Source organism: Sphaerodactylus townsendi, linkage group LG14 (assembly GCF_021028975.2).
Source record: "Sphaerodactylus townsendi isolate TG3544 linkage group LG14, MPM_Stown_v2.3, whole genome shotgun sequence".
Lineage (NCBI taxonomy): Eukaryota > Metazoa > Chordata > Lepidosauria > Squamata > Sphaerodactylidae > Sphaerodactylus > Sphaerodactylus townsendi.
In genome coordinates, this window is record NC_059438.1 from 1,268,095 (window position 1) to 1,296,064 (window position 27,970).

Below are 27,970 nucleotides of genomic sequence, written 5' to 3' on the forward strand. Positions count from 1 at the left end.
CACATTATTTCCTTCCTCAGCCAACTCCCCTCAGCACCTTCTCCTTACGTTAAGAGGAATCATCTGGACCTCCCATATCTGTTTACATTTATATACTGCAGAACATTCTCCTCCCTATCTGCATCCTAATATTATTCTCACAAACACAGTTGTCTCCAGGAAATCTAAGAACGTTAAGAACAGCCCTGCTGGATCTGACTAGTGGTTCATCTAGTTCAGCATGTATCACACAATGTCAATCCAGTCAGAGCCATAGGGAGAGGGAACTGCGGCCGGGGCACATGTGCGCCTACACCCCCACCATGCCCTGGAACACCCCTGCCATGCCCCGAAACACCCCCGCCATGACCCCACATCGGTGCGCACCTGGTATGTAACGCACGCACACACCGCCCCCTTGGCGCTACGCCACTGAATCCAGTTACTCTGGAGAACCACCAACCAGGCATGGAAGCAGAAACTTTTTCCTGATGCGGCTTCCTGGCACTGGTATCCAGAGATTGACTGCCTTTGAATATGGAGGTTCTCTTTAGTCACCAGAGCTAGTAACTGTAGATTTATTTTATTTCTTTGTTTTGTTTTTTTGCATTTATATCCTGTTTGTTCCAAACCATAGTCAAGCTCAAGGTGGCTGGCAGACATTTAAAACATTACATATAAAAATACTACAACTCTACAATAAAACTAGTAATAATATGAAACCTAAAACTGACCATAGCCCTATTCTCAGACTGTGCCCTAGAACTCTATGTAACACTAAGGCAAGCCAAAGCCCCTGGTCTTCCTTTAACCATAACCCTAATTTATTATTTTTATTTAATTTATTCAGTCAAAAATTGTTCCCAAAATTGTAACAAAACCCCGAAACCTAAAACTGACCATATCCCTATTCTCAGACTGCACTCTAGAACTCAGCATAACACTACGGCAAGCCTGAGCCCCTGCCCTTGACTTAACCCTAACCCTAGCTTATTATTTTTATTTAATTTTTTCAGTCAAAATTGTTCCCAAAATTGTAACAAAAACCCAAAACCTAAAACTGACCATAGCCCTATTCTCAGACTGTGCCCTAGAACTCAATGTAACACTAAGGCAAGACTGAGCCCCTGCCCTTGCCTTAACCCTAACCCTAATGTATTTATTTTCGGGGGTTTGCCTTAACCCTTGCCCTTGCCTGAACCCAAAAATTTGAGGGTGCATGTCAGGAGAGCAATGTTGAAGCTAAAATTTTAGGCTATCTTCAGGAGACTCTCTTGATGAAACCACCCAGGTTTAGTGAAGTTTGGTTCAGGGGGTCCAAAGTTATGGGCCCTCAAAAGGGTAGCCTCAAAAGGTTTCCCATTGGAAACAATGGCGGATGGGGCACCCCTTTTGGGTTTCCATAACTTTGGACCCCCTGAACCAAACTTCACCAAACGTTGCTGGTATCATCAGGAGTGTCACCTGACAATAGCCTGAAAACTTGGTGCCATTAACCTAAAAACTGCGTCCCCTGCTGGCCAACAAAATAAAAACACTAAAAATACCCAAAAAATTAGAAACGAGCCCAAATTTTTCTGCGCCCAAATGGTGGGCGCCCGGGACATTTGCCCCCAGATGTCCCCATTGTAGCTACGCCTCTGGTCCCGACTCAGGCTGACCATGTTCAGCTTCCAAGATCTAAAGAGTCCAAGCTAGCCTGGGCCATCCAGCTCAGGACAGTTAACTCCTAATGTGGATCAAAGACCCCTTGACTGGTGTCTCTACTTGCCTTTGCTGACACACCAACTTGTCAGGTCTCAACCTTTTCTTTCTCTATTTTGCACCCTGTCTTCTGTGCCTTGTTTGCCTTGATGTGGAACCAGCCCATCAGAGGTGGGATCCAACCAGTTCTCACCACTTCTCTAGAAGTGGTTACTAATTTTTTTCTGAGTGCCCAGAAGGGGTTACTAAAGCAACCTCCCTGCCCAATAGGGACTGGAGGTGCGTGTGTGTGGTGGCGCCACTGTTTGAATCCTTCCATGGTCTGGCCAAGCTCGGACACATCAATCAGGTGTGCAAAGTGCTATGCCTATTGCTGGACTCAGATGTGTCAACCTCAGATGAGAAAAATCACAACAGTATTATTATTATTATTATTATTATTATTATTATTATTATTATTATTATTATTATTATTATTATTATTATTATTATTATTATACACATAACAACACAGCACAAGTGTCTGGAATTCATCTCTGAATATCGAGTCCTTCCCAAGGACCTAGGATATTAGAGGTATTTGCATAGAATGTGTGCAGTTCCTAGAAGTGCTGCTTTCTGCAGCATGTGGACTGATGTTCTGTCCAAGTTTAGGCTTTCCAGATGTTTTTCAAGATTTCTTGGGATTCCTCCTAGAGCATCATCATCATCATCATCATCATCATCATCATTATTATTTATTACTATTATTTACTACTACTACTACTACTACTACTACTACTACTACTACTACTACTACTACTACTACTACTAGCGGGCCCAGCCACACTTCGCTGCGACTTTAGAGGGGGGGTTGGGACGGAGGAGGAAGGGGAGAGCCGTACCAGGTTTTTCCTGTGGCTTGGCTGGGGAGGCTCCTCCCTGGTCTCCCGGGGTCCGGCAGCAGGGGGTTTGTGGGCGTGAATGCGCACTGCATGGCAAAGGCGGGCAAGCCACGCCCCACCGGAATGGCAGGCCCTCATTGGGCCAGCGGAGGTCTGGGCAAAAATGGGCAGTTTATGGGGCTCAGGTGTGACCTGGGACCCCGGTGAAGGGCGCATTACCTGCTCGCCACGGGAAGGGACGTCGCATGAAAATTTGGGGGCGATCCGTCCAACCGTTTCCGTGTTAGACCGTCACCAACAAATGGATGGTTAGCTTTTATATACATAGATTATTATTTAATCCCTGTCCCTATTACCAGCTCAGAGTGAAGGTGTCAGCCCAGCTGTCTTCTGTTTATTGTGTTAAACAAGCAAAGGTGGTTTGTTGTTGTTGTTCTGGTCTTTACATGCTCTATTTTTACCCCAACCCTGTAATTTCTCTGGTTTCCAATAAAGACAGGCTGGGAACAAAGATTTCAAATGGAGCTACTGATCTGGAGTTTATTCTTTTAGGACTCGATAAACTGAAAGTGGTCTCGGTGTGGGGCAGGCCTAGGCCAGGAGTGTAAGTCATGCTAAAAAAAAGAGGGTGGCATCTGGGGGTGATTCCAGCTCTTCACGCTCAAGTCCGTAATCCGTTTTGAACCCCAGTCTTGAGTGGCCAGCAGCGGGAGAAGAGAGGTGCCTTTGAGCATGTGCAAACAGCCCGTTTTTTTTTCAACCCCAGGGAGCTGTCCCTTGGAGGGAGGGAGAGGAGCAGACAGTCTTCCCCATCAATTGGCTGCTCTCCTGGCCCCTGGATGCCTGGTGCCCCTCCAATGGCATGAGGAAGCCTTGCTTTCCCCAGAGTTGCTATTGCGCCCCCCTTCCCACCCAGCCGCCTTCTGGCTCCGAGCAGGGAGGGGAATCAGAGCCCTCCCCCCCCCCATCTGGCAGAAGAGGACAAGCTGGAGGCTCCGGCGTTTGCTTCCTCCTTCCTTCCTCCTCCCCCCTTCCTTCCTCCCCTCCCCCTCCGCTCCTCTCTGCCCCTCCCGCCCCGCTCCTAATTCCTTCCACCGGCTCAAAGCCTCATTCAGCCACCGCTGCCAGCGGAGTGGAATAGGCTGCAGGATGCCGTCCCCGCCGCCGCCGCGCCGCTAGTCGCGCATGGGACTTGTCCGCTCGACCTCCTCCAGAGGTGACCCGGCCCGACGCCCAGGTAAGAAGCCGGCACCCCGTTTGCCTTCTCTCGCCCCCGATTTGGGGGGCTGCGCGCCAGGGTGCGTTCCTTTGGGGGGGGGGGAGAATGCTCTTTGGATAGGGATTTGGGGAGGTAGGATTATTGGCTGGGGATGGCGATGGGGGGGACACCTCGGAGAACTGTCAAGCGGATGCTGAGCGATGCTTCGGGGGCGGGGGCTCCCTCGATCCGGATTAAGGGGCGCAGGGATGGTTGGGAGAAGTCTGGTCAGACGCAGCTGCCTTCCAAGGCGAAGCATCCAAGGGCTCCCGGTTGGAGGGAGCTGGTTGTTTTGGGGGGAGATACAGAGTTTTTTTGGGGGGAGGGATGTAGAGTTTTTACCGGGGGGCGGGCGGTTAGAGGAGAGAGATCTGAGCTCTTTGCACGGAGGCAAAGATCAGCGCGTCTCTGGCCCGGCGGTCTCCAGGGTTCCGGCTCGCCTTCTCTCGAGGCGGCGCTGGCACTGCCTGCTGGGGATCCTCGGGGCGCCCCTTCCTATCCCCACCCCGCTGCTGATCAGTCCAGCTGGCAGTTGGGGCAGAAGGCTGGCTGGCTTGCGGAGCACCCAGCGGGGTGCCCGCCTGATGGGTGCCAAGGGCTGCCCTGGGCGCGCGTTGCGCAAGGCAAGGCGCTCTCCGGAGCCTCGGCTGGAAAGCACGTAGCTGCGATGGGCTGCGCTCGCTTCGGTGCGCGCCGCTGGATTGCGCGCGGCTTGGGTGCCTTTTTGGAAGGTCCTTCGGGTGATCCGGTGGGGAATCAGGGCTGGGATCGCTTCTCAGGGATGGGAGGGAGAGGCAAGCCACTGAACATCGGATGAGTGGGAGAGTAAGTGTGTGTGTGTGGGGGGGGGGGGGCAGAGAAAGAAACGGGTCTCCCCCCTTCCCCAAACTAGATCTGGATGCTTTTAAGGGGCCTCGGTTGCAAAAGAGACTTTTAGCAGTGTTTGGGGTTGCTGCCTGCAGGCAGAGATACTCGCGAGGTACCCTTGGAGACCTCTGGTATGGCTGGGCTGGAAAAGCATTAGGCTCTCGGGTTGATCTATAGGTAATCTCTGGCTGGGGAAAGCTGGGAATAAATCATGCTTTCAGGCTGCCAGTCCATCTGCGCAACGGTCACTTTTCGAAATAATAATTTAAAAAAACCCACCCTGCTTCCTGTGGAATCCTCCCCAGAGCCCATCTTGCAATCTGACATCACCGGGCAAACAACTTTACCTTTTGGAGAGATGCCCGTTGATCATCAGCGCCTTGAAATATTTATTTGGCCAGGAGAGAGCTAAAGCGAAGCCAGTTGGCATAGGCTGGGGATTGGGGGTCGGGATGGGATGGGGGTAGCCTCGGTTGAATGTTCTGACTGCGGCTCAAAAGGGCACTGTGCCGTTGTGGGGCCCGGGATTGAACCCGGCAAGGACAAAGGAATTCCTTTAGCAAACGCAAATGCAGGAAAAGAGACAGTCGTCGCCCTTAATTGGGGAAAGGGGCAAGGACCCAGCAGCGCCTTCCTCCCCCCCCCCCCATTCCCATGGCTCTAAACTCTACTGGAAAGGTCTGGCTTCCTGTTGATTCATTTTGATAGCACAATAATGAATTTCATGGGCCATTGATCCTCTGTTAAGAAATCAAATAATTTTAATGGCTTAATAATGAAACAGTAACGGAATAAGGCTACCATGCATCTGCTCAGGTAGGCTGAGCAGGGAGACCATACAGATTCTTTATTGTCTCATATTGATACTCCCCCCTACCCACCCACTCCTCATTTTCTGTTTCTTTTTGGAAAGCACTTTCTTCTGTGTTTGGAGGGGAAAAACAGTGCTTATTCAGAGTATGTCTGAAGCCTTTGGAGGCTTATTAGTTCAGGTTTGCCAATGGGACAAGTTTTGGATGTAGAGTTTTGAATCCCAAGCCGGCATGTTGGGGTTCCAGGTGTAAAGTGATGATTTACTTGGATGGGTGGGTGGCACAAGGGTGCGATGTCTTCTCATGTGTCATGGTTCCAAAGCACAGGTCAGCACAATTCCCAGCCGTGGAAAGGGCAATGAAATAGGAACAAGACCCCCGTGAAGATGGATGTGAGGATTCCAGTTGTAGATGTGCGTTTTTCTTTTTTTTTTACAAAAGAAAAACCCAAGAAAACCGATTCAGCACCATTTCTGAATTGGGCACTGGCTCACCCTAGGAAAGGCAAGTTTTGAGTACAGTTTGAAAGCGGCTTTGTCTTCGCCTGAGAACAAAGAAGCAAAGTTGGGGAAAGAGTGCATTTCCCTCCACAAGCTCCCAAACAAAAACAGACCTCCCAGGGAAAAAAAAAGTAAAACAAAACACTTGAGCTATATGATTAATGTCTCCGGCTTGCAGTCGTGCATTATTGGATTTCTATTTAACACTCCCTCTCCCCCCCCCCATTCCCAATAATGCAACCAGAGGAATGGGTTGATGGGAATATGCTATTTTTAGACTTCTCATCAGTTTTCGACTTTGCAGGAATGTACAAAGTTTGCACATTTGGGGGGTGAGTTCATTAGTGTAGGAGCTGTGACAATCAGCGAAAAGGGAGAAGGGAGATGAAATTGCATTTACAATTATGGTGGACAGTTTCTCGCTGGGGAAAAGAGGCCAGCGCAGAGGTGGCCTGACTAAATGAAATTATTTTCTTCTGCATAATTAAATTTGGATGACGGGACAGCTACAAAATGATTCCTGAAAAGGTGGTTTTTTCTGAATTATTTTTTTATCCCCCCCCCCCATCAATCACGTCTTTGTGCAGTTAGGGCAAAATGTTAACAAACCAGGAGGGGTGTCCCCCCCCTACTAATTAAAGAATTGACTTTAGCGATTCAAAATGTCAAGGATATACAGCTACAGAACATTTTAACCACAGTAACTAAATTAAGGTTGCTAAAAATGTGCAATAGTTAAAAATGACAGTTCTACCCTTGGTATAAGAAGTATCTGTCAGGGAGGAGATGGACAACAAGATTTTGTTAAACTGCAAAAAAAAGGAAGAAGCTATTCAGACTTTTGTTGAGAAAAACAATACACAGCCTTCTCGTATTACCAATGTTAAAACCCATGAAATTAATTTGGCATGGAGCAGTTGATTAAACATCTTGCCTGAGGAACAGGAAACTGAGATTTCCTCCAAACAAGTCTTCTTCAATGGTTGTGGAACCAGCTGCAACAGACTCTTTGGGGGGCAAATGATATGCCTGTGTATACTTTTATACAATTGAGTATCCACTGGCTACTGGGTTTTAAAAATATCTTGTTTCTCTTTTCCCTATCTGTCCCCCCCTCCCCTTTGACTTTACTTGCAACAGAACATACATGAATAACTTTTGATGGTTTCCTTGGATCTTGAATTGGGCCAGTCAAGATTTTAGGTTAGTTGGCAATAATGCTTGTGATGACTTGACTAATATTGGGGTGTCACCCATATTAAAACTCTGGGGGAAAGCTAAGCATTCAAACACAGGATCTCTAACCAAGGGCAGTCCATTTAGACCTAGCTAAGATTGTGGTCCTGGGTGCACTTACTGGAGAGTAAATCTCATTGAGTTCTGTGGAATTTGTATCTGAGTAGACATGCCAGGGATCAGGCTATAAGCAGAAATCTGAAAAAGAGGCTTTAGAACATGGGAGAAGGGCAAGGGGGGGGGGTGTCGCAGTTAAAATGCAGTCTCTTAAAAGTTCACCTCCAGAAACAAACGTTTTAGTAGCCAAAATGCTTCCAGCTCTTACAAAGCGTCTGGTTTTATATCACTTGCAATGTTTTTCTCAATTCTTATAAGGTTGTTATTAATAAAGAGCCTTGTGGTTTACTCGCTCTAGATGTTTTGTGCCTTGGGCACTATCAGCAAGAAATCTGTAACCCTGTCTAAATTTAGTTGCTGTGTTTCTCCAGGAGCTGAGGCTCGTGGACACTAGAGGGCACTAAAGCTCCTTTTGAAGTAGCTGCTTGTGGCCCATCTGCTTTGTAGGCCACTGTGAAAAGCTGTTTTGTTACCGCCGGCATTGCTGACCCTCTCATGGGAGACCAAATTCAATCTTGCTCCGGTTCGGGCTAACGCTCAAGCAGTTTGTCAGGATTAACATCTTTCGAGCCAGTCTTTCTTGCATTACCTTCAGTGTCACATTATCACCTTGGAGTTCTCTGCGAACTTTGGGGATTCAGTATGCTACGACGGTCTGAGGTCTGAGAATAGGTACAAAGCTGCTTTCTGCCAGATCAGACTGTCAGATAGGACATGGCTTAGTGTCAGTTTCTGATTTGCATTCAGAAGGTCTCAGGTTCAAGCCCTGACAGCTCCTCTTAAAAGGGTCTGGATGATATAGAAGAGCAGAGAACCCTGGAGGGGGGCTGCCAGTCAGAGTCGGCAATACTGACTTTGAGAGTCCAGTGGCCTGATTCAGTATCAAGTTACTTTCTGTGTGTGAGTATTGTCTGTTCTGACTGGCAGCAACTCTTCCACTGGACTGTGTGGTAAACAATTTATGGCATTGTGTTGCCAGAGTCAATTAGTATTCTGTTGCTGTACAGATTCTTAGAGCTGTGATTTGTGCGAGAATACTTTGACTTCACACATAAATATATTTTGTTATAATGTGGGTATTTATGGGGGGGGGGGGGAGTTCTGTCCTGTCTTTTTGACCTTATAAATTCAACCCAGTTTTTAATGCATCGAAACATATTTATGTATATGGTCCAAGACCAGAGTACCAGTTTTAAAGCTATAGGGTGCCTTACAAAGTTCACCTAGGGGAGGACAGTCCACCTAGGGGAGAGGGAAGGCTGTGAAAGTGATCTGATCCTGGCATAATTGCCACATGATTTGGCATAAGGGTCATTTACACCAGGTCCAGGCACAAACTCTGGCACTGGTGAGCCTTGCAGGAATGCCACACAGAGGCACTGACATAATTGTGTGTGTGTTTGGGGCTCTGACAGAGGAGCTCATGCCAGCACCACAAGGGGCATTCCCAGGGGCGGGGCCAGCTTAGTTGGCTTCCTGAGCCCTTTCGGCCTGGGAACATGCCCATTTGCTGGCATGAACTTACACCAGCAAAAAAGGGGGCACAGCCCCTTGTGCTGCATACAGTACTTACAAGGAGGTAGGAGGAGCATCACTGTTGGGTTGATGGCTGCCATGCAGCAAGCCTCTTAGGAGATGGCAGGACAGCACCATGGTTGTGCCATCCCTAGCCATGGCTCAGCTACATCCTTATGGATTGCACTAACTGTCAGACCATTGGTTCTTCATGTTTGGGGTTGTCTATGCTAACAGGCAGCAGCTATCTCATGAAGAGCTTCCTACCACCTGGTGCCCTTTCATTGTCTATGTCAGTGTGATGGACCAGAGACCATCTGTATTGCAAGACAATCTACCATTGATCGAGAGCCATTTTTTCCCTTCCAAATCCTATGATCCCCAGCATAACCATTTGGACCCATCTTTCCTTTTTCAACAGGAAAAACTGGTCTTCTCCAATCTAGTGTGCATTTGCTCTTAATCTTTCTGCTGAGAAATAAGGATAGGCCAAGTTCTTGCCGTGCTCTGGCCATCTGAGTTGAGTGCTGTAGTTTGTTCTTAAATCACAATATGTAGTGCATAACTCTACGCAATCTATAGTGTGATAACCAGTGGTGGGATTCAGCCTATTTGCACCTATTCGGTAGAACTGGTAGCTAATTTTTTTTGTCTAGTTCAGGTTGTAATCCCACCACTGAGTCTTTTTGGAACCAGCTGTTAAATTGTTTGAATCCTACCACTGGTGATAACTATGAAATAAAAGTTACAATCTATCAAGGTTTAATAATTCTTTTAAAACTGATTCTTTAGCCTTTTTACCATCTTAAAAAGTAATGGAAAGAAATGACATTTGTTCAAACCTATTTTGTGCATATCTGTCTCCTTCCCAGAACTTCCTATATGCAGACATTTTCCCCGTTACCATGATATACTCTGCTTACTTTAGCCATTTCTTGATGCCTAGTGATTTGCCCACTCTCCATGCACAGCTATTAACATTCTAGCCTCAGTAAACAAGTTTCCCGTTAAATGGATCTTATTAACTGAAATCCCTTTAGGCTTAATGTTCAAAAGGGCTACACCGGGGTCTTTTTGTTTTTCTATTTGCAAAATTTCTCTCATTAACTTTTTTCCACTGCATTTAAGCCCCCATCCAGTGGGACTCAAGATGGCTTACATTATTCTTGTCTCCCCTTTTTGTGACTAGGCTGTGCTACCACATCCAAATCACTGGGCTCATGTATCCTTTACATCTCCACCAAATATTTGTTGTGGAAGATGTTATTTTTCATAGGCCGTTTCCCCACTCATCTTTTGATGTGCGCTACTCGTGGCAAGTAACGTGGGGTCCAGGCGCACTCCCCACTGCATTCGCGGTGGCATCGCAGTTGCCCCGATTCTGCCGGTCTCCTTCTCCCTCACTGCGGGGCATTTCCGATCCTGGGCAGAAGTGCACCTTTTACAAAACCCCGCACAGAGCGTGGGGCAGTGGGAAAGTCCAGGGCTGCCTACGGGTTTCAGGTTCCCACCCCTGGTAGTGACGTGGAGCCTTTTGCCCAATAAGGATGCAGCATTTTTTCAATACTGTGGAGGCTGGGCTGAGGGGAGGGGGCGGTGAGGGGGAGGGGGCAGCAGCCACAGCACGGAAAAGATTGTGGGGGCCTCAGCTTGTTCCCGGATCCTCCCTTCAGATTGAAAAGTGGATTTGCAAATCACCTCGTGGTTTGCATTGTTCTTTCGAGAACAGGCTGGCTTGAGGCATGGGCAGGGAAGCCTCCTTGAGCCGTCCCTGTTTCCCAGCATAGGGGATAAGCTCCCCCTCCCCCCCGCTCCCCTCCTCAGAGGTTGTGGCTACTAATAACCTACGAGCCCTCCCACCAAACAAATAAAAGTTTAAGACCAGCTTTCATCTGGGGGTGTTTGCAGCATTCGAGCGGCCTGGAGGGGGCCAGTCTGACCCAACACATACTTCCCTTGGAATGTCATTTTAACCATTTATCTCATGAAACTACTAATGAAAAGAGAGATGGCCAAGGTTCCATGGATCCAACTTGAGAACTTCCACCTATAGCTCATGGGATCATATTATACCATATCCAGAAGTGTAGAGATGCTTCTCCAGCTTAACTGGTATGCCAAGGAATATCTGTGCTTCTATCAAGGAACATATAGAACATTCTGGAATATTTTTAGGGTACAAGCTGTATGGTGAGAGTGGGGGACGTGATTTGTTGAGCTTCACTGTTTGAAGATATGGAGTTGCTGTGATTAGTGCAAGGTCCCTCAGCAGGCTTCATGTGAGAGTTAGTGTGGTGTAGTGGTTAAGAGTGATGGCTAATCTGGAGAACCAGGTTTGATTCCCCACTCCCAACATGAGTGGCAGAGTCTTATCCAGTGAACTGGGGGTGGAGCCTGGGGAGGGCGAGGTGTGGTGAGGGAAGAGACCTCAGTGAGGCATAATGCCATACAGCCCAACTTCTAAAGCCGCCATTTTCTCTAGGGGAAGCGATCTCTGTCACCTGGAAACTACTTACAGTTCTCAGATATCTCCATCTGCCTCCTGGAGGATGGCAACCTTAGCTCTTCCAAAGAGTCTCATCCCTTTCCCAAGTTTCACTTGTCCTTCAAAAATACCTCAGAACACTCTGGCCCCTTCCAGACACACGAGGCGACTCAGGTTTGACTCGTGTCAGCAGAATCATACCTCAGGTTGAGTCCTCCCGTTCCTCCGCACAGCAGCTGACTCATGTCTCTGGAGCCGAGCTCAGAGGGCAGGACCACCTCCGCTGCTTTCCGATTGGTTGCTGAGTCCTTCGTTCTGCGCATGCCCAAAGCTTTTTGCCGCCACCACGAGTCTCCCCTTCTGCGCATGGGCGAAATACTGAGCTGTGATTGGCTAGATGGCAGAGTCGAGTCGACAGAGATTCCGCACTCCGCCGGTTTCGGCTCGAGTGCAACCCGAGTCCGCCAGTCGACTTCCGACCCCCCCAGTCGAGCTCAGAAATTCAACGGTGAGAGGGGGGTGAGTCGAGTCAGACATGAGTCCGACGCTACGTCTGGGCGGAGGACTCGGGTCGGACTCAAGTCGATCTAAGGTCGACTCCTACAATGCGGAAGGGGCCTCTGAGAGTTTCCACAGCTACTTGTTTCAGGAGAAGAATACATAGTGCTAGAAGACTGGGGAGGAGCCATAGCTCAGTGGCAGCACACATGGATTGCATTCAGAAGGTGATGGATATTGGGAGAGACTTTTTTCCCTGCCTGAGACTCCAAAAAAGCCACCTGATGGCAAGATGAAAGAATGGGCTGGTAAGGCAGCTTCATAGGTTCACAGCAGTGGGTGAGCTGGCTTTCAAAGACGCTCGCTTGTCCCTCATGCAGCTCTCATTGATCGGCCCCTGAGAAAATTCCATTTCCTGGAACCCAGTTTTAATGAGTTTGTTTTAAAAATACATGTCATTTCATTTCGAGCGCCTGAAATCCGAGTGGGTTTCAGAAAAAAAAAACTTGGAGCAGGAGGGGTTAATTAAAAGATTCCTTGAAAAGAGGCCAGTACAATTTTACCTTGGCCTGCCTCTATAGAAAAGGGGGGATACGCTAAAGCTTCCACTAATGGATCTATGATAGGAAGGCCAAATTCTGATCTTCTGGATTTACAACTCCTCTGCAGACCTCAGATATCGGATTCCCTGGAGAAAATGACTGCTTGGAGGATGGGCTGCGTGTCACTATAACCCACTGAGGCCTATTGCCTCTTCAAACTCTACCCTCTCAGGGCTCCTGGAAATTAGGAACCCAGAGTTGGCCACCCTAATCAGATAAATCCCAGAACCAAGCCTTTGGCCCTTTAAAAAGTGCTGTCTTGAGAAAAGCCAGATTTTTTGTTGTTCTGCGTTCTCCCAGCATCTTTCAGGATCTGCAAAAAGGTTGATCAAAGGGCTTAATTGTATTGGATGGAAACCTGAGCTGAAGTAGCAGAAATCGATGCCTATGGATTATATAGGAGCAAGAGTTAAGTAACTCAGTGGAAAGAGAAAATACAGAGCTGTCCAAAAAAAAAAGAAGAAGAAGTTAACTATTCAAAGGAAACGAAGTCTTGGTTGCTCCAGTGGAATCATAATTGGGGAGGAGAAAAGGAAAACCTCACCGTGTAAACATCTGACCCAGTGGAGTTTTGTTTCGGTTGGCTGAGACTATCTGACTCAGTCCTTGTTATATTTGTGGTGCGGTTGTTGCTGAGATGTTGAATCATGTGGTGTCGGACAGGCTGATTTCAACCTCGTCAGCAGAACTGTTACATTTTCAGTGATTTAATATTGCTCTATCTTCTGTGGTCATGATGAGAAATATTTACTAACTTTATATTGCTGCTCATGGGCAGGGCGCTTTATAGAGGACAAGAAAATCTGCTGGACTTGCTTTCCAGACGTTCCCCTGTACAAACTTATACTGTGCACACACACTCCCCCCCCTCCCACACAGTGATTCCATACTTATGTCAGAGATGAATTCCCCTTGAGAAAACTGCTGCTTTGGGAAGGTGGTCTTTGTGGCATTATACTCTGCTGAGGTTCCCTCTGTCCCAAAACAGACACTTTTACCCCCAAATCTCCAGAAATTTCTAGTTCTCTAGCAACTCAATAATCCCATAACCTGCTAGCATGTTTCAGTTCAGTTTCAAGGCCTTTAAGATGGGCCCATTCTCTGAGAAGCTGACAATCTTAGAGAATGAACAACTGAACAGGAGATAGCATTAGCCAGAGAAGAACCTGAGTTGATATCGGATGGAATGTGTGGGTTCAATAGGTTATTATGAAAGCACTAGGAAATAGGGCCCAGTGTTTTTGAGGTTATGAGAGATTTCTTTACCTTTCATTGCTACATCCAATAGATAAATGTTGAACTAACTTCTTACTACGTAGTGGCTATGTCTGTAAAGGGACCTCAAGGTAATTAAGAAGAATAACAGAGAATATAGATGGTTGGATCTAAACACGGAAAGTAGTCTTTTTCTCATTGTCCTTTTTGTATCCAAACCACTGAGTTTCAACATACCTTTCCTTGATTAGTTTCTGCCTCTGAACCATAACTCCCAAACCAGCAAATCCTTCGTCTGCATATGGCGTCTTTTGTGTAGTCCTTCCACGATCCTAAGGAAAGTTCTCTTTTGCAATCTCAGCCATCCCATCTGTAGTGTGCTTCTGCCATGTAGGCTTACCAAAATGATTTCAAGAAGAGTTTGTACACTTGTGATTGCTATAGAGATGCAAAATAAGTCTCAACAATGCCCTGGTTTTTGTTTTGTTACTCATCACCAGAACAGCCAATTCTTTGAAATCATCCTATGGATAGCATTTCAGGAATTTCAACATTTACATGTTGCATACACACTGGGATAGATAAAAATCCAACCATTCCTGTGGTGATTACATTAGATAAATGCAAATATTGGTGTTCTTCCTGTCTCCTCCAGTGATTCATGCTAAATTGCTTCTGTGAGCATATCCACGTTTACATGCATACACACAAATGCAATTTGCATTTGTTCCACAAAGGCACTGTTTGGAATAATGTGCCTTGTGGTTCTGAAACAAGTCGCCTACATTACAATTTCAACTATGATATTAAGTGCTCATCTTTCATAGAGGGCTGGTGAGTTAGTGAGCAAGTTTAAGCAGATCTACTCAGAAGTAAGTCCCATGTTATTCAGTGGGGATCATTCCCAGGAAAATGTCCTTACAATTGCAGCCTTTGGCAAGCGTTTTAAATGTGTGGGGTTTTTTTTTTTTTGTGGAAACGGCCTATGTAATTTTTAATGGAGATGTTATCAAGGTGTCCAGATTAGGCTAGGACCACAAAGAGGCACTTCTAAATCCAGAACTAATGTGAATGATATGTAGACCCAAGGGTTCTTGAGGTCAGTGACTAGAGCTGGAAGTTTAAACTGATAAGCTTAAACTGAAATTAGACTGGCAAGGAGAAGACCATGGCCCCTTCCGCACACGCAAAATAATGCGTTTTCAAACCACTTTCACAACGGTTTGCAAGTGGATTTTGCCATTCCGCACAGCTTCAAAGAGCATTGAAAGCAGTTTGAAAGTGCATTATTCTCCATGTGCGGAATGAGCCCATGTTCTGTTGACTGTCCAAGGCAAACATATAGGCTTCTGGTAGTTTATACCAGCCTGGCTTATCCATAAGTTTCACCTATATCTGGAGACAGACCACCCAGCCATCACTTCTGTTGCTTAAAAAATAACCGGGAGGGAAATGGAAGGGGTAACCTGGCTTCATGTTAGCATGCAACCTCACTTCAGCAAAAAACAACAACACAGAAATGATGTCATGCCATCAGGGGTGATACTCTCGGATTTGCACCAAACTCTATGGTTTAATTGTAGCGTTTGGGCAAATGTTAGACCATCTCCCCAGACATCATAGCATTACTTTTGCTTTTCCGTTGGAAGTGAAGTCATGTGCCAGTGGGACACCAGTGCATATATGTCCCTGGTCCCAAATTCTTCCAGGAAGAGGTCTGGCATTAGCTCAGCATCCTGATTTGGAACAGGATTGCAGCCTTAGTTCAGCATCTATGTCTCTTAAGAGTCAGGCAGTAAAGTTCATTTTTTCTATCTTTCTATCTGCCTGTCTAGTACATACCGTGTTTCCCCGAATATAAGACAGTGTCTTATATTAATTTTTGCTCCCAAAGATGCGCTATGTCTTATTTTCAGGGGATGTCTTATATTTCTGTATTCTGTTCATCAGGCATGCTTCCAAACAAAAACTTTGCTACGTCTTACTTTCGGGGGATGCCTTATATTTTAAACCTCTACTACGTCTTATTTTCCGGGGATGTCTTATATTCAGGGGAACAGGGTAGTGAGGGGAGTTTTCTGTTATCACATGTCACATTTGTTGACGTGATGATTTGGTAGCTTGCCACCAAATACCTGTGGCATTTTTATTGTTTGCTTTCTGCTCAGTGGGGGGTGACTATCCAATCATCTATGTGTCTATGGATGTTAGTCAAATACTGGCATGTATAACTTCCTACGAAAGTTTGAAATGACAGGTGGGATATGAAACCTTTAGAGCTCTGAGAGAAGGGCGGGGTTGAAAGCATGCTGTCGTGGAAAGGTTTTTTTAAAAAAATCATTTTTGTCACACAACACATATTATTGTTTGCAGTAATCAACGCACAGGGCAAGTGTTCCCACAACATATTGTATCACCAACGAGGCATGTGGTGAATGCATTATCTAGACTCAACCTTATTATTCCTCAATGTGATTTGGTATTTACTACAGATAATAATTTTTCTACCACATCGGCTTTTCCTTTTCGTACGCTTTTTGTACGCATGATCTCAAGGTATACAATCTCAAGGTATACAATTATAATTTCCCTCTCTCTTGGTGCTCCATCTAATGGGAACACCTTGGGATACTCTAGGGCTGCTTTTTTTTTAAAAAAAATCATTTTTATTTTCTCACACATAAAACAAACAAAACATGCATAAATTTAAAAAAAATCCCACTACACAACTTATACTGACTTCCAGCTATCTCATCTTTGATTAAAAGTTATCTTTAGGTTCCCGCATATACAATTTATGGTAGTTATTGCTTAGGAAAGTCTATATTGCTTAGGAAAGTCATTTTCCATAATCTCTAACAGGAAAACCTCAGGATTTAAAAAAAAATATTCAGAATCTTTTGTACTTCCATAAGTATCATATCCAAAAAAATTCCTAGCCTCTTTACACATCCACCACATATGATAGAAAGACCTTTTTTGTTGTTCACACTTCCATCATCTATTAGACACACCTTTGTATATCATTGCCAATTTTTTAAATAAACACCATCCATACATCATTTTGTAATAGTTCTCCTTCAGATTATAACATACTGTCAATTTTAAGCCATTCTTTCACAATCTGCCCTACTGTTCCATCTGAATATCATGGGCAACATTTCTAGACCATTTAGTCATTACAGATTTAACTACCTCATCTTTCATATCCCATTTTAGTAATATCATATAGATTTTAGTAATTGGCTAGTCATCATTTGTACATAGATTACATTCAAAGTCTGTCATTCGTGGACCAAAACCAGCATTCCTATAATCAGCTTTAAGTGTTTCCAAAAGTTGATAATAACTGAACCAATTTTTAGCTATATTCTTTAAGTCATTCATAGATTTAAGCTCACATTTATCATCTTGGAAATTCAATAACTTGGGATATTTTAGGGCTGCTTAGTTAGTGGCTAGATAGTGGCGTAGGAGGTTAAGAGCTTGTGTATCTAATCTGGAGGAACCGGATTTGATTCCCAGCTCTGCCACCTGAGCTGTGAAGACTTATTTGGGGAATTCAGATTAGCCTGTACACTCCCACACACGCCAGCTGGGTGACCTTGGGCTAGTCACAGCTTCTCGGAGCTCTCTCAGCCCCACCTACCTCACAGGGTGATTGTTGTGAGGGGGGAGGGGCAAGGAGATTGTAAGACACTTTGAGTCTCCTGAAGGAGAGAAAGGGGGGATATAAATCCAAAATGGTTTGGGGAACACCAATTTTTTTTCCAGGAAAATATAGTGAAAGATAAAAAATAAAAGTCCTTCGTGAAAGTTGGGCCTTTTTTCTGTAGAAGCAAGTTGAAAATATGTGAAGTTGTTCACGTCACCTCTGTTGAAGTACTTTGTACATTTTTCAAGTACTTTGACTCTGCCACCTTGGAAACTTAATGTATCGTATATACTTGCATGCCTGGAAACTCTAGTTATAATAGGTCTCACCTGCCATTAAGCACAGAAGAAGATAATTTTACAGAGATGAAATGACATACTGCAGGATCAAGGCATTTTGGGTACAAAACTCACATCAGCTTCTTCCCCTCTGAATCACCAATCTGAATCAGAATTATTCTAGTTAACTTAATCTGAACTATTTTAGTTAATAACATGATTATCCCTCTAGAATTCCGAGAGAATTGAATCTTCACCACGATGAAGTCAAAATCTGATTTGGCATTTTGAGAAAACGGCATCAAAAATGATGTCGCCACAACCTCTTCTCTACTTTTCATGCCCAAATAGGCTCTGGAAATGAACTGCATTAAGCATGCAGTCTGCATACTCCTGCATGTGAAGAATTGCACTAATATAAGTTTAATTTTCCAATCAAATTGGACAAGAAATTGAGCTGGGCTGGAATAATCAACACAATCACAAAAATGCCAGGGCTGACACTGACAGAGATGAGACAGATGCCCGTTTTCAAGACCTTGGCACTTTGGAAAAAATAAAAGCCCTATTTTGCTGGAGTTTGGAAATGGCACGCTCTGTTGTTATCATGCAAGCCAGTTGACAAGCAGATTTATTTACACAGCCAAGCCTTTCAAATGAGCATTATTTATCAAGTTTGCTGGCTGTTTTTAAATGACTTGATTTTGGTTTTATATTGTCTTGATCTTAAATGGCTTTATTTTTGTTACCTACCTGGGTGCCGTTTATTTGAAAGCCTGTACTTATTTATGGAATCACATGTTGCAGTCGCTTGCAGTGGTTGGGTCTCAATCCAGATATGTGCCTGTGTGCAGTCAAACAAACAAACAAAAATTTCTGCTTTGAAAAGCAGATGCCAGTTTAGAAACAGCCACGGAACTGGGAATGGATAGAAGCAGAGCTGCAGCAGGTGAATTATTGGAACATAAGACCATCAAGGGTTACTACCCACGGTAACTAAAAAGTACCTCCCCATTTGAGGCAATAAACCTCAGGATTCCAATGCTAGGAAACAAAGAGGCTTTCCCCACTACAGAAGGGAGCTAAGGTCGACTCGGTTCCCTTGAGTGGAGGGCGATTCCAGGCTGTCCCCACAGCAACTGAGTTGGCCGCCTAGAACCGAGCTAAGTGGGTGGGATCATCTTGGTGCCTGTTTCGCTCCTCGATCATGATTGGCGCTTGTGTTATGGCAGGAAACGGGAGCATTCTTTTTTTTTTTACAGTTTACAGTTACATGTGCTTTCTGCCTGCCACGACTCTCCCGTTCTGCTCATGCCACAAAAGCGGCTTGTGATTGGTTGAACGGATGAGGTGTCATTTCGATGCTTCCCCACTTCGAAGCGGTATCGACCTTGTTCCGGCAGAAAAGTGTAGTTCATAACTGCGACAAGGATGTCGCAGTTCTGAGGGGGAGGAACTGAGGCAAAACAATGTTGAGCTCGGTGGCAGTGGGGATTCACTGAGGCGAACCTAGGTAGAAACCAGTTCAACTCTGCCAGTGGGGAAAGCCCCAAAATCAAGAGGAGCTGTTGGACTCTGTCTCCTGGCAACAGAAATCAGTTCAACTAGAGAAAATGGACTCTCTGGAAGGTAGACTCTATAGCACAATACCCCACTGAAGCCCTTCCCTTCCCCTCCCCAAATATCTATGTACTTTCCAACCCAGGCCTGACAATCCTGAATGGGTGGTCTAATTCAGCCTAGTGGGTTTGGGATTCCAGCTTTGGATTTCCTGATTATTTCATTTTTATTAGGCTGTGCAAGTTTAAAGGTTCATTCCTCCCCTCAGCCTGCTGACGCATGCTATCTACCTTTCCACCAAAACAAGCCCTAATGAATTATGTATGTTTCCAGCCTTTACTCCCCCGCCCCGCTTTTTAATCTAGTCCTTCTTTCACAGCACTCAGGACAGAATCCATGACTTTCTGTGCCGCTTTTTAATCATAACAATCCTGTGAGGCAGGTTAGACCAAAGGAGAGTGAATGGCACAGAGTTCCTCAGCAAGCTTCGCAGATTTGAACTGAGGCCTTTCCTGATCTCAGCGCCACATGTTAGTTGCCTCATTCTTATAGTTCTTCCCTTCATTTCCTCCCTTCCTAAATGACATCACCTTTAATTAAGGAAATGCCATTAAATGTGATGAATTGGAAGAACCATTGGTCTGATTTCAAAATGACATATTCAACTGGTAATGTTCAAGTAATTTGGTAGATTTCGGAATCGCTGAGGTCTGGGGTGGGTGTAGGAGGGAGTCCTGGAAGCTCAATAGGTAGATCAAGGTTCTTACTTGATATAAAGCAGCTTTTATATGAAACTATCCTTTTGTTGGAACGCGGAAGACGTTTGCTTTTTCCTTTCCACCATTCTCCTTCATATTTTCCATGATGGTTTGTTTGTTTCCACTGATCTTGACACATTGATGCCTGTCAAACTCAGGCACGCGCCCACAAAAATTAGAGGAGTTTCTTTATGCGGGACACCTGGGGCCTTCTATCTATATATTTCAGCGAGCAACAGAAATTGAAGTTGCAGGAGCCATGCTCCCAGTCACAGGATATAAATGTTGCAACAGGCAGTGAAAAATGCCTTTGGAAATGAAAACTGAGTCAGACTATACACGGCGTAAATGAAAACATTAGGTTCTTCCCACCTGCATACATTTATCTCTAAATGGATACCACTGGGCCAGGTTTCTAAGATTATAACGCCGTTAGCAAAATGAAACAGGGTTTGTGTGTATTTTCGGTGCACAGTCACTGGTGAGACATTAAAACAATTTGTTTTTTGCATGAGTAGGATCCAACCAGCTTCCCTGGTGGTAAAACAAGAAGGAAGGGTCTCCTTTGACCACCCAAAAAAGGGGATTTTGAGGATCAGTTTTGCTTTTTAGTTTTGTTTTGCAAGGAAGGGGCATTTTGCCATAGACCAGAGGTCCCAGTCCTGTGTGCAAATGGAATGGAACAGAAATGTTTCTTTCCTAACTCGTTAGATTGGATAGTTTGATAATTCGTAGCTTGATGATTCAGGCATAATAGAGATTATGGTTTACACTAAACTCGAAGTCATTAATTAGCTCTGAGTCCCTGATAGGCTTGCCAACCTCCAGGTGCGAGCTGGAGATCTAGAATTTCAACTGATCTGCCCACGACAGAGGTTAACTCCCCTGGAGAAAATGGCTACTTTGGACGGTGGCCCGTATGGCATTATATGCTGCTGAGATCCCTCCCTTCTCCCAAACCCCACCCACTCTAGACTCTGCCTCACAATGTCTAAATGTTTCCCAACCAGGAGCTGGCAACCCTAGTGCATGAGGGGAGGGGAGAGAGAAGGTACCAGAACAGAACTTGCTTATATAGTGCCAAACTAATGGGTTGGCATTATGTCTGAACTACTTATTTACTTTTCTCATTTGTAGCATTTGGTGATGTGTGCCTTTAAGAATCTGAGTTGATGGGTGGAGTTAAGAGACCCCAGGAAAAGCAGTTGGAACTGAGACCTGAGAGAGTTAAAACTGAGAGCTTTTGGTTAGCAGCTGTTAACTGTTCTATACTTCTCATTGTTAATGTTAAATAAACGATGGCGGATTCCACATGGGCCAAAAACAGTGGTGTGAAAATGGTGTAAACCCTTTTATACTGTTTTAAACCACTTTACACCATTTTCACACTGCTGTTTTTGGCCCATGCGGAATTCGCCTACCTTTAAACCACTACAGTTGTCCTGCCATCCATCCAGACAATAGCCTGCCTTTCTCCCCAGTGGAGATCCAAAGGGTTTACCTCTCTTCCATTTTGTCCTTGCAACAAACCTGTGTGGTGGATTACACCAAAAGTGTGTAACTAGTCCCAGGACATCCAGGAAGGTTCCAAGGCAGAGTGAGGATTTGAACCTGGGTCTTCCTGTTCCTAGTCCAACGGTGTAATCACTATCTACACAGACTTTCATTATATACATCATTATATAATTTTAGTAGTAAGATATGTTCTCTTGAGATGGTTTTCCAGTATTTTTCTTAGACAAGGGAGAGAGGCAACATTCTCGCTACTCCATTTCCCCCCTCTTCATTTAATTTTAAATCATCCCTCACCACGATAAATTCTATTTTGCCTTTTTTTTCTTTTCTTATTCATTTCCAGATTCACTCACTCATGGGACCATTCCTTAACCTTTGTCATCATTCATCGCATCAAAAATGGCAAGCTGCACACTATCATTTAAAAAAATAATTCATTTTGCTTTTGTATACATGACAACCCTTTCCCACAGCCTTTCCTAACAAACTCAGAGGGAGCGATGAGATTTGTCCAGGGTATTGTTGTTGTTTGAGATGGGCAAGCACTGAAGGTTTGCTGGAAATAAAGAGACAACACATTTGATGATAAAACTGCCGGCCGCAGCTTGTTTAATAATTATAAAACATCCGAGGGGTGAAAGTGCAACCCGGGGATGGATCTGACATGGGGTAGCATGCCTGACAAACCCCTAACCATCACTCCAAGCAGACATGGGGTGGCAAGTGCATGGGAGACCTTGTGGGCTCAAGCCTCTATTTAGTGCTCTCTCTACCACCCAAGGGAGTAGTCCAGCTGCTTGCCCACATCTGGGACTGTGGTTTAGTGGCCTCCCACCACTCAAAGTCTCATTCGTGGGTCCAGATCAAATGGGGAGGCAAGCATGCAAGCACCACTTTCCCCAAAAGGATCCACCCCGATGCCCAATCCGCAAGCTGTGATAAAAGAGTAAAACACAGATATTGCAATCATATTAACAAAGCATATAACAACAACTGTAAAGGTAAACAAAAGAAATAGGGAAGAGGATGAGCAGGAAAACAAAGGCTGGAGGACCATTCGAGCACAGCTCTTATGCTCACACTGGTCCCATGGTCCCACCCCAAGGAGGCTGATGCTGCCTGCAAACCCCAAGATAGCCCTCCAACAGTTTTCCTATCCAGGCAACGTGTGGTCCATTCAGAGCTGCCTTGCCTTCCCCTGCACCTCCCACTTAGCAACCTGCAGTTGCAGGTTAGTCTGTGTCAATTTTATCACTACTAGGTAGCTAGTCAAATGGCACAAGGAAAACCCCAAGCAGAGTACTCTGATAATGGTCCTCGCTTTCTGACTTCACTCCAGCATCGGACAGCCAGAGGCATTCTTGAAAGTCATCTTCAACAGAAATGTGCTTTGGATTGCTACCTGAGCCATGGGTTGTCAGAAGTAGGACAGCTTGCAATCTCATCCTATGTGAGTGCCCTCTGAACTGAGTTTAATAGGCTTGTGCCAGAATGTAGTCTTAATTAGTGCAGTAGAAAACAGCTGCACAGGAACACTGCAGGTTAAAAAGCTGCTCATCACATGGCATTTCCAGCTAATTAGCTTGTGCACACACCTTGCTATAATATCTATTGTATTTTCTTTTTGATGAGTACGGTTCACTTAAGCGGAAAAAGGGAAGCGTCGGAGAGTTCTGAAGATTCAGGGTGAAGATCATGGTGCAGTGGTGCTGGTAGTTAACATCAAGTGTGACGGATACGGGGGCTATTACCAGAGAGGGAGGAGGAGGAATTGATTAGCAATAACACACTTCATTAACACTCCACTTTCTCAATCATTGTAATTGTGACTCTTCTGTTTTATTAAAAAAGAGGGGGAAAAACAAGTGGGAAAGATTTTGTTTCAACCCAATCAATCTATTGTGTACAAATTTACATAAATTCTTCTTCATTGCATACATTGTCTGCATAGACTAAAGTGCGAAGAGGGCAAGCTTTATTCCTGACATTTGGCACATGATTGCGTTATTATGTGATGTGGAATCTTCTCCTTTTCTTCTCTTTACCATATTGATAGAAAATATTCTCTTGGATCTAATGATTCTCTGTCATAGAGGGCATTATGGCATAGGCGGTCTGGTGTGCTGGTTAAGACCGGCAGACTCTAATCTGAAAAATCAGGTTTAATTGCCCACTCTTCCACATATGCCTGGTGATCTCTAATCTGGTGAGCAAGGTTTGTTCTTCACTCCTCCCCATTAAGCCAACTGGGTGATCTTGGGCTAGTCACAGTTCTCTTCAAGCTCTCTCTCCCCACCTACCTCACAAGGTGTCTGTTCTGGGGAGAAGTAAGGTAGAGAGAAGTGGAATATAAAACCCCAGCACTTCATCTTCCCCCTTCTTCATCTTCTTGGAGACCGTCAAGAAAGACTCTGCAAACAAGGCAATGGCCAACCATCTCTGCTTCTCATTTGCTTTGAAAGCCTATTTTTTGGGGGGTCTCCATAAGTTGATTGCAATTTAACAGTGCTTATGTAGGTTTGTAAATGGAATAATCTTCCTCCAATGGAAGGCACCTTCTTCTGCTGATAGATGACTTCTTCCTTTAGTAGAAGGCTCTTCACTTAGCAAAAGGCATTTATTAGATCTGCACTATCGGCAGCAAGTAGGGTTGTCAGTTCAAGGTTATGAAATAAATGGAGATTTAAAGGGTGGAGCCTGAGGAGGTCATGGTTTGGGGGAGGGAAGGAAGGAAGAGGCAGTGTGGTATAGTGGTTAAGAGCAGGTGGACTCTAATCTGGAGAACTGGGTTTGATCCCCCATGTTTCTGTCTGAGCAGTAGACTATAATCTGGTGAACCAAGTTTGTTTCCCCACTCCTCCACATGAGCAGTGGATTCTTATCTGGTGAACCAGATTTGCTTCAACACTCCTACATTCCTGCTGGGTGACCTTGGGCAAGTCAAAGTTCTTCAGAACTTTGAGTCTCCTTGCAGGAGACAAAGGTGGGTAGAAATCCAAACCCTTCCTCTTTTTCTTCAATGGGGTATAATGCCATTGGGTTCAAAAGTGGCCATTTTCTCCAAGTGAACTGATCTCTGTCACCTGGAGACCAATTGTAACAGTGGAAGATCACCGCCTCCGTCTGGATGCAGGGAACTCTAACTGCAAACCTGGCAACTCAGCCTCCGTGGACGATGTGGTGTGAGCCTCTGAGTGATGAAGTAGGACCTGAGAATGCTGGGTTAGTGACCCCAGCAAAGACCTACCTACACATTCAATTTTGCCCCAGACCTCCCCAGGTCTTCAAAGTAAAAAAATATGTTTCAGGGTCTTTGCTGAGAAATACCACCCAGACATATGGAGGACTGGTTTGGATTGGCATCATGATTGGGAGAGGGGGGCTAATACTCAACACATAACTGCCTAGCGTTTTTGTCATGCTGGGGGCTCTGTGCTCATTATTGGGTTACACTTAGTATGCAGGCCCTGTAGAATTGCATCTCGCCTTTTTCATTTATATAAGTTTATGAATAAAATGAAAAGGTCACTGGCATAAATTCTCCTTGTTTAGCTTCCTCTATCACATTCACATTCTGTTTGTTTGTTTTTTAACTTAACAAGTGGTTGAGAAGACTTTTGGTGAATTTTTGCTCCGGTAAAGTAAAAGGAAAGGAAAGAAATCCTTTTAATGTCTGTCTAGGACTAAAGTGTTACATGTGCGGATCTGCATAATCCACCCTTGGGCCTTGGGCCCCTGTAGTCTCGAGATAATCACAAATCCAGAGAGAGTCTGAACTCTGCCATCCAGAGCTGTGAATTAGCAAAAATATACATAGGAACATGTCACTCTTACTGACTTTCCTTCCTCTGCTTTTCAAATAAATAAGAAAGAACCCTTGCTATGGCTTTGAAATGGTTGTTCAGAGAGCCATAGATTCTGACAAGAGCATATGTTGATACAATCCAATTAATAAATACATTGGATTTGGATGCAGGGTCAAAAGAACCAATTGTTGCCATCTCTCTGTTCCTACTGGAAATCTTCAGTTTTGACCCTTGTGGCTTAAAGGAACCTTTAGATGACATGTGAAACTGCAACCACAGAAGAGAAATGGCAACATTTGTCTTTTACCCCAGAAGGAATGCCAGGCACAGACTGGCCACCAGTGGGAGACCTGGAGAGACAGAGAAATGGGGGCTACTTGTCAGTGACATCATGATGTCACGTCTGGGAAAACCTGGAAATGGTGTCACACTTCTCTAGGAAATGCTAGAAACTCTGTGGTAAAACATTAGAATATCTCACAATTCCTAGAGAGGTGTGATATCACTTGCAAGTTTCCCCAGAAGTGATGTCACACTGTTGCTGACAACTGCTTCCCTGGTGGTTGGGGGGCCCATAATGATTTCTGGCAATTCCTGATAACACTTTAGTGTTTTCTCCAGAAGCCCCACCATCATCTTCTTGGACAATTCAATATATATTCTGTCACTGGTTGGAGTGGTGGTAGGAAATGAGCATGGAGGGGGGGGGCAAGCCATCCCCTGTCATACCCCTATTGTGCAATACCCCTATTGTGCAATGTGATAGAAGCTCTTTCATCCTTCTAGCAGCAGCATTCTGCAACTGTATCCCATGCTATTCCTGAGTTACCCTTGCAAGAAGCTTTCTGGGAGGCTTCAGAAATTCTAGTGGGAAAAGAGCAAAGACCTGTTTAATGTCCCATTTAATCTTCACAAAACTCTAGGTCAGGGGTAGGGAACCTGCGGCTCTCCAGATGTTCAGGAACTACAATTCCCATCAGCCCCTACCAGCATGGCCAATTGGCCATGCTGACAGAGGCTGATGGGAATTGTAGTCCCCAAGTATCTGGAGAGCTTGCTGGGATCCCTACTCTAGAATGCTAGGTGAGACTGAGAGAGACTAGTATGCCTGACTTACACTCTCTCAGTGAGCTTTATCACTGCATGGATTTGACTTCTGGGCCTACTAAAAGAAATCCAACAAACCTTCAACACCACACTGCCCCTTACTAGATGTCTCAAAATGATGGCGGTAGGATTAGTTTTCCCGTATGCTCCAGTGGTTTCACAACATGGCACTCACAAGCTTTGTATACAAAGTTCAATCAGACCTTCCTCCTTTTTTTTGGTTGAAATAATTGAAATCCCTTCTGGGTATCTATCTGTCACAAATGCACAGCACACTTACAAATGGGCATTTACCATCCTTGACAGCGTAATGGTGGATGAAAGGAATAGTTGTAGACTGTAGTTTGTATTCCAAATACAATTTAGGGAATTAGAATAAGATTTGTTTTGATGTGTTATGTGATGTTCCATGTTGGACTGTGTCCCGTCTTCCCTCCAGTTTAGAATGTGGATAGTTTAAAAGGTAGCTATTCCCCAAAGTGCAGGACGTGTGCTATTACATTTTTATCAAAATATTCCATTGTTCTCTGAACAGTTGTAAGTAACTATTTACAAAGACATTTTCTTTATAGATACCCAGACATTTTCTTTATAAGGAGAATGTGCTGGAGAATTCTAGAATCTCTTGCAATTTTTTAAAAATAAAAATACACATACAAGTTGACAAGGGAAAAGGCAGTCACTCACAGGCAGTGGGGTATAGTGGCTAGAGAGCTGGAATTTGAACAGATGTTGACCAGAGAGATGGGATGGATCGTGGCTCAGTGGTAGAACATCACCTTAGTATATAGAAGGCATATCCGGTGCCTGGAGTTTTGAGTAGACAGTACTGACTTTGGTAGGCCAAGTGTCTGATTCAGTATAAGGCAACTTCATGGCACTGAGGGGAAAGTTCAGGGACTGCAAAGAGGCATGGGAAACATTTTTGAAAATGAAAATGTTTTTTTTAAGAATTGCTAAAATTGAAGATGTATTTAAAACATTTTCAAGCTGGAAATAAAACATTTTTGGGCTAAAAACGTTGCAGAACTCCTCAGAGGAAACCTTTTATTTCCTTCCTCAAAATGTTTTATTTTGGTTGCGTGGAAAAAGGTCCCACAAAGACTTGATTTCAGCTGGGAGGGAGTTTCACCAGAAAGTCCTGGCCCTGGTTGAGGCTGGGGATTACCAGGAGGTTACATCCAGATAAGACCCCCGAGGGCAATATGAAAAGTGGTCCTGAAGGTATGAAAGTCCCAGACTGCTCAAGGTCTTAAAGGTTAATACCAAAACCTTGAATTGGAATTAGTGAGGAAAGGTTAATATGTTAATTGAAAATAACCAGCCCAATTTATTGTGTACATTTTAATCCATATAATATATAATTCTTCCTCCTCTTTGGCATCCAGTCTAAGTTTAGTTAAATTTCTGTCTCAGAGACTGAATAATACAGAACATCCTGAGGAGCTGAAATGACTAGAATGGTGTAATGTGGGAGATCTCAATACTGGTTTGCAGAGAAGATGGTTGTTCATATTTTCAATGTGCCAGGGTCAAACAAGCTCCTGGATTCAGCCTTGTGCCACACTTCTTGTTGAATAAGCATGGAAACTAAAGGGATGTAGCCATCTTTTAAAATG

General features: G+C 44.7%; 1 protein-coding gene across 3 annotated transcripts in view; it reads left to right on the top strand.

Moving 5' to 3' along the window:
- The first annotated feature begins 3,542 nt into the window (after positions 1–3,542).
- Positions 3,543–27,970, top strand: part of CDH11 (cadherin 11) — a 121,467-nt gene continuing 97,039 nt past the window's right edge. For all 3 annotated transcript variants that reach the window (XM_048515281.1, XM_048515282.1, XM_048515283.1), the window contains exon 1: positions 3,543–3,804. The gene's annotated coding sequence lies outside the window, so the exon portion shown is untranslated. The remainder of the gene's footprint in view (positions 3,805–27,970) is intronic.